Here is an 8,250-nt window from a genome sequence, read left to right as displayed (position 1 = left end):
TCCCCAGCTAATTTTTGATTTATTGTAGAGATGAGGTCTTGCCAAGTTGCCCGGGCAGGTCTAGAACCTGTGGGCTCAGTCCATCCACTCACCTTGGCCTCCCAAAGCACTGAGATTACAGGCTGAGCCACCGAGCCCAGCCTCAAAATACTGTTTTTAAAAGTATGTGACTAATAGTATATGACTTACTATTCAAGTTAGAAACACGCCTCACACCCTGAGTAAAACACAATTGGGGATATGACAGATTCATTTGGACACTCCCTGAAGGAATCGAGACCAAAGGAATGGCATCATAGGGCATGACCACTTTTAAGACAATTCTAGAGCTGTCTAGACAGGAGCTAATTATCTCTATTCATCTTTCCTGCTTCCTTCAAAATTGGCTCACTCTCTAATAATTGTGAGCTTTTAAATTATATTGAGATATTGGTTAAGCAGGGGAATTGATAGAGCAAAGAATCAGAAACCAGGTTTGTCGATTACTTTGTTTCACCTGGGGAAAGTGACCTTTGTCTCATTGGACCTCAGAATTCTCGTCTACCAAACAGGTATATTTATCTAATTTACTTTACAGGGCTGTTGTGTGAGGCACATGAAAGGATGTAAAACCTGAATAGTACATACATTGTAAACCAAAATAAATTGTTATTGATGTTGTTCTGGAAAGTAAGCAGTTGAATGTATACAAAACTTGAGTTTCTCTTCTAACTGGTTGCATGAAATGAGTACTTAAGCACAGGAGCTGATTTTGAGTATTTGAGTTTGAGGGCTACTTTTATTTACTTTTGGCAGAATAATCTTTGGATGTATCATTTTAACCCTTGAGCCTTAAAGCAGTCCATATCTGTAAAATAGGTTTATAGCACTCACTCTAGTTAATTTACAGGATTATTCTAAGGATTACATGGAATGTGAGACTCCTGTGTAAGCTTCAAAACATTATGCAAATTAAGAAGGTTTTTATTAGTATTTCCCTTGTGAGCTACTACAATGATCCACTTTTCTCTTGGTTCATGTGACAAATGAGAAAGCCGAAGAGCTTTGCCAATAAACACACACTTTGTTTACTTCCTTGTCTCTGAGCACATAATTAAAAGTGACTGCTGTTCAAGAATCCAGATGTGTTATTGTGAATCAGGATTAAGAGACTCTACAACTGCTCATGCTTCTTGAAATTTAATGGATAATGCAATGCTGAACAACTGGCTAGTTAATTACTTACGTAATGACTGTGAGTCGTATTACCAACCTGGGTTTTTTTTTAATATTTGCAAACTTAATATATAAACATTAATTGATTCATTCATCAAATGTTTATGGAGTTCTTACCTGGTTCTAGATAGAAAGTAGATAACCAGAGATGAAAAAAATATAATCCCTACCTTCAAAGAGCTTTCAGTCTAATTAGGAAACAAAAAAAGTTAATAAATAAATAAAAGTGGTTGCGACAAGGTGCATTAGATGTGTTCATAGAGGCCTATACAGGTTGCTGGTGCTGTGTAAACAGAGAGGGCTGAGAGTCTAACTGCCAAATGACAGGGAAGGTTGCCTCAGATGCTGTAGCTATAAGGGGACTGAAGCTGTCAGACTCGGTGAAAGTTTACCACGCAGACAGAAGGAGGCAAGGAGAGAGATGCGAGGCAGAGGCAATGACACAGGCGTTCCCGATGTGGAAGTGCGAAAGTGCATTGTACATAATGGAATAGCAAAGAGACTGCTGTGACCAGTCAGAATGCATGTGAGGCCACAGGGAGTGCGTCTCTCCCCAGGGTGGGAGGTGTAAAGGCCAATTTATTAATGACTTGAAATTCCAGACTAAGAAACTTGAATTTTTTTCTTGCATTCAGGGATGCATTACGGGATTATAAGCAGGTAAATGGCACGGCCAGGTCTGAATTATAGAAAAAAAATTAAAGCCATCATTAAACATTCACTGTATACTGTGCGTGAATCTCTGATAGATTAAAGATAAAATATTTTAAGGGTTCAGATATTCTGGGATTTGTAAGAGAGTGCATGTTGAGAACTGTAGTTGTCATCCTTCATTGGTTTAGAGACCAAGAAGTGGAGGGGAAATTGATCTTGCAGTCCATGAGAGCAACACCAGATAAAGGCTTGGTAGGTGATGGTGTTTTAGCAAGAACTTGTTCACGCCAACTCAGTCCTCTCTTCTAATATTTAAAGTGGGAACTCTTTATGAGTGGGAATAAGTGACTTCACATATCTGATTATTAGCCACCACTAATTATGGTTCACTCTTCCCTTCACAAGAAGAAAAGAGAAACCTCTGAGAGGTATGATAATATACTCTATAAAAGAGAGATCCTCTGGGTCTATGAAAAGTTATGGGAAAAAAAAGGAACAGATTTCTGAGGCTTGAAAGATGAAGATTATTATCTGCAAAAATGATTTTTTAATGAGAACCAGAAAATGTTTAATAAGGTGCAAGTAGAGATGGGCTTTTTAAAAGCTAAGTACAGAGAATCATGAGAAGAGGACATTCTGAAATGAAAACACACAAGGTGAGAGATGAGGACAATAAGTTGGGCAGAAAAAGGAACTGGGTTGGGCCAGAAAGATGCAGCAGCCAGTTTAGTAAATGTGACTGCCCATGCTTCTTTCTCATTTTCCCCATCAGAATAAGGAAGAGGTACCTGATTTGCACTGCTCACAGGGGATTGGGCCCAGGATGGACACATTACCTACACTTGGTCAGTCAATTTCCTTCTAGAAAGTTGGAATAGAGACACAAGAATGCTATACAGGCTTGGACGGTGTTTAAAAAAGACAGGATAGGTAGAAATGCCTTGGAGGCCATTTTCTTTCCTGTCCATGGAGAAACAGAGATCTAAATTGCAGAGAGAAGTCAATTAAGAGAATGAACAAAGAAAAACAGAGACAAGAGATCACAGGATTTGGAGAGAGGTAGACAGAGAAATTAGCTATCCTGACCCCTGACAATTTTCCAGTTCCTCATTCCAGTCTCCTATGAGGTTTCACAGACTTCCTGACTCTGGGGTCTATGATTTACACTTTGTAATATTTTTAAAACATTCCACTTTTGGCTTACCCTAATTTGAATGGGATACTATTATTTGCAACCAAATCATCCTTGACCGAAAAAGGATTGCAAGAATACTAAAAACAAAACTAAACAAAACACCCAGTAGTAGTGTAGACTTCTGTTTTGAAAGTCAGTTGGAGAATAACTTCTTCTGCAGAATGTCTTGATTTCCCACAAAAATACATATAAATTAAAGGATTTAGCAACAACTCACAATAACATTGAAAATTGAGGTTGGTAGTCAACTTTATTTCAGAATCTAGAGGGTTGATTTTCAATATTTATTTGGCTTGACCTCTAAATAGCATTTGTCCCTGTAGAATATTCTCTCTTGCTTGAAGCACTTTCTTCTTTGGCTCTCATGACTGTATTCTTCTGATAGTTTTCATTCCTTTCTAGCTTTGTCTTGTTCCTCTTTGACCCTCCAATGGTTTCCTTAGAATTCTTCCTGGGCTTCCTTCTCTTTCTGTCTACTCAGGTAGTTCCATTCATACCTGTGGCTTCTGTTCTTACCCACATGCTGATGGTTTTTAAGTCTATATGTTCACTTTATAGCTCTTGAGTGTGCAAACATCCTTCTATTGGAAATTTCTACTGGGAAATTGCATCTGTAGCTCATATGAAACCCAAATCATCTTCTTTCCAGACAAATATGCCCTTCCTCCAATAAATACCACCCTCTTCATCTGCCCAGTCACTCAAACTGCAAACCTGGAAATTCTAGAATGCTTCTTCTCTCTTCTCCTTCATATCCAATCAGTCACTAACTCTTGGTATGAAAACTATAGAAAAAAAGACCCCCCATTGATTTAGTGTCAAAAGCCTCTAAAGTTCATCTCCCTTTTATGTCCATTGCCTCCTGCACAATTCTGACAGGTCCATTCCCCTCCCACACCCAACACGCAGGTCCTAGCAAAGTGTAAAGTTCTATTATGCCTGTGTATGTGCAAATGTGTGCGTGTGCATGCTTGTGCATGTACAATGGGGAGAGGCAGATGCTGAAATAAAGAACTCTCAATGCAGTGGATGATAGGAATTGAGTTTTAAGTAAATACCCAAAGTTCAGCATATCAGAGAAGAAGTTGATGAATGTGGGAAGTGTGTTAAGTGAAATTGCGATAGAACCTGGAGATTGACCTGAAATGAAATGTACTGAGCCAGTCTCACCCCTGGAAACCCATCTACTCCATCAGTTTCATAACTGAACAGGAGATTTTTCATCACATGGCATAGTAGAAACTCAACCCCCCACCTCTTCTGTAAACAAAGTTTGTCTGAAAACACTTTTGCATGTTTAAGAATGATTAAAGATGAAAAAAAACCAGTGAGTTTTATGAATAAAAATACTATAGAATAAGGGACATGGATAAGTATTTTAAAGACTCAAAGGAAGAATCTATTTCTGAAAGTGATCTATTGCAAGTGTAGTAAGGTATAGGAAAAGCTGCTATGAAAAAGATACACACAAATAAAGTACTTCGATGGAAATTTATTCCTTTTTCATATAATGGTCAAAAGGGAAGTTGGTCAGGGTGGGAAAGCAACTGTAAAGGATGTGGTTCCTTCTGTCTTGTTACTCTGTAATCACCTAGGGCAATGGTACTCAAGTGTGGTTCAGACCAGCGCTGACCTTGGGACACTTGCCACCAGTCAGTGGTGAGTCAAGTATAGAAGTTGAGAGGGTTTCTCCAGCTTCATTGTGCACTGATGCAGTTAGAGGTAAGTGTTCTGATAGCAGCTTGCAAATTACACCTGTCTGTGGGCCCCACAGTGAGTAGGACTGCCCTAGGGGCCATGCTCACCTTTATGATTTAACCCGGCACCATACTATATACAAAGAAAAATGACAGAAGATCCTGCCTTAAAATCAGGCTGCAATTCAAATGTACCAACATAAAACTAATAGGATAGAATGAAGGATATGATAAAAATATAAAAAGAGAAGAGAACGAGATTAAAATGGAAATGATGAGATAAAGATGTTGAAAATAAAATTCAACAACTTTGAATCACACTGGAGGCAGTAGAGAGCATAAGGATGTCGCACCAAATCCAGTAAGTTGTATAGAAGATAAATCTGGGCTGTTGTAGAATGCAGGAAAACAAAAAAACTGAAAGAAGTGTAAACGTTAAAAGAGAAGACGGCAGATGTGGAGACCAAAAACAGAGAACCAAAAAACAAATGTATGATTTTGCTGTAAAAGAAAAAAGAAAGCAGCACAAATAGAATCAAGTTATTGATTTAAAAAATAAAACAATCATAAATGGAATAAAGTAAGAGGTATTTAAAAATGTAAAGGATTCACCCCATTCCAGGAGAAAATCAATGAAAAGGAAATTAAACTTACATTCATCCAGGCAAGTTTTCCAAACTAGGAGGAAAAAGAAAAATGCAACAAAAATCCTGTCAGAAAAAGCTATAATAAGACAAATCTAGGTTCACTCTTCCTCATAGCAATAACTTGTTTACAGAGTTTTGGGGGAAGAAAAAAAGTAACTATGAACCAAGAATTTTATGTATAAACAAGTTGTCTTACTATTTTATGTGGGAAAATACTAAAACATCATTGAATTAATTTGTTCTTTCTATATATATCCAAACTTATAACATCTCAGGCACTTTAGATGCAATGGTAAACAAAACAGATATATATATATATATATATATATATATATATAAACTGAGAAAATAGATTAATTATTATTAGGGTCACACTCCCAGCAGGGCAGCCAGAATGTCAAGTCAGGCCCGTCAGGGGTGTGGGTGTCTGATGTGCAATCTGATGCCACATGAAAAATGCAAAGAATTTGCACACAAGTTAGATTAGAAAATATAGTTATTTAAAAAGTAAATGAGAGAGAGAGAGAGAGAGACGGATAGAGAGAGAGAGAGAGAGAGGAGTCACCTCCCTAAAGGAGGGAAGGGAGACAAAGCTTAAGAAAACGTGGCCTGGCCATAGCTCAAAGAGCACATGGCCACACCATAGATTAGCGAGGCAATGGCCAATGGCTGCTCATGGTTGAGTTATTTTGCTCCTTCCCTTTGATAGAGAAAGGTCATTAAGGTGATTGGGTGGTGATCTGCTCCATGTCATCATGAAGGGGCAGGTAAGCTCAGGTACTCATGTTAAGTGATGGACAGCAAGCAGATGGGTGGGTTAGTCACATGACTGCTGCTGTGTTCAGGGAGTGTTCTGTCTCTATCACATTGGTCACAGAGGGTTGATTAGGTTAACTTGGGGGTTTGGGCCTGGAGGGGTTATTTCCCTGCAAGAGACCTGTCAGATGTTTGCAATTCGAGAGTTCCTTGGCTAAAAGGTGGTCTTATCATTTCTATGGCTTTGGTCAGCCAAGGGATGATCTTTGACCTTCTGCCTTCCACAAGGAACCTGAAAGCTTCCTAGAAATTATTGAATGAATTGAAAGGTTGGGCAGTCCTTGTATTGTATCTGATGGAGATTTGCAGAGGGGGTGGGGTAGGTGGTTAAATATCTGAATGCTTCCTAAACCTGCCTATTGGAAATTTATCTATCTCTGTCTAACCTGTTCTAGATTCAAAGCATGTCAATCTAAGAAAAAATGGCTATGCTGAGGCAAAATGTGAACTAAGTTTATTCTAAGTTTCTCAGGGTCTCTCCTTTCAATCATGTATTCTTCTTGAAAAGTTTTATGTGAAGTCATTCCCTCATTTACTGAAAAATGAAGCAAAACAAAATGGCTGAGTTTGGTAAAGTACCAAATAAAAGTTTGGGGCATAAGACTTGAAGATCCCAGTGAAAGTAAAAAGTAGATAAGATCAAATTAATGTAAACATGGTTATTGAATTAAAGGTAAACTTCAACTTTTTCCTCATGTTGAAAATATTAAAACCACATCACCTAACCCCAGTAAGAATGGCCATCGTTAATAAAACAAACAGACAACAGATGCTGGTGAGGATGTGGAGAAAAAGGAACACTTCTACACTACTGGTGGGAATGCAAACTAGTGCAACCTCTTTGGAAGACAGTGTGGCAATTTCTGAAAGAACTAGGAATTGACCTTCCATATGACCCAGCTATTCTCTGATTGGGACTATACCCGAAGGAACTCAAAACTCAAATCATTCTACAAAAAAGATACCTGCACATGTATGTTTGTTGGAGCTCTATTCACAATAGCAAGAACAAGGAACCAACCATGTTGCCCATCACAGCTGGACTGGATAAAAAAAAATGTGATACATATACATGATGGAATATTATGCAGCCATAAAGGAGGACAAATATATGAATTCACAGCAACTTGTATGGATTTGGAGTCTATCATACTTAGTGATCTATCACAGAAACAAAGAACAGAGTACCATATGTTATCACTCATAAGCGGACCTTGAACAATTATAATACTATAAGAAAGCATTTGGTAGTAATGGGAAACTCTCAGGGGTAGGGGGTGGGATTGGCAGTTGAGGGAAACTACTAGGCGAGGGAGGGGCATACCTCATCAGCAAGGGTACCTGCATAATCAATGTTTGTATACATAACTCTGAATTGTACCCCACATCTTTATAATAAATTTAAAAAATAATAAACATTATTATTATAAATTATTTAGATTTAAAATTCAGTATTCCAGCCGGGCTCGGTGGCTCAGCCTGTAATCCCGCGCCTTTGGGAGGCTGAGGTGAGTGAATTGCCTGAGCCCGCGGGTTCGAGACCTGCCTTGGCAGCGAGACCTCATCTCTACACTAAATCAAAAAATCAGCCGGGCGTGGTAGCACATGCCTGTAATTCCGGCTACTTGGAAGGCTGAGGCGGAAGGATCGCCGGAGCCCAGCAGGTCGAGGCTGCGGTGGCCGGAAGCGGCCACTGCACTCCAGTCTAGGTGACAGAGTGAGACTCCAACTCAAAAAATAAAAAATCAAAAATAAAATAAAATTCAGTATGCCACCAACAAAAATTATAAAATGAAAGAATGAGAGAAAATTAGAGGATTAGAAAGAAACTTTCTGATTTCTAATCATGATTAAACTAACTAATGTTTGAAAAATACCCTTGAAAATTTTACAAGTAGCAACTTATATAATTAATCACCAGAAAGCTTTAAAATAATATAGTATGGCTGGGCTTGGTGGCTCAGCCTGTAATCCCAGTACTTTGGGAGGCTGAGATGAGTGGATTGCCTGAACCTGCGGGTTTGAG

The sequence above is a fragment of the Carlito syrichta genome, unplaced genomic scaffold (assembly GCF_000164805.1).
Source record: "Carlito syrichta isolate Samal-C Ts95f unplaced genomic scaffold, Tarsius_syrichta-2.0.1 Scaffold305677, whole genome shotgun sequence".
NCBI classification, from domain to species: Eukaryota; Metazoa; Chordata; class Mammalia; order Primates; family Tarsiidae; genus Carlito; species Carlito syrichta.
Note: the sequence above shows the minus strand (reverse complement) of the source record.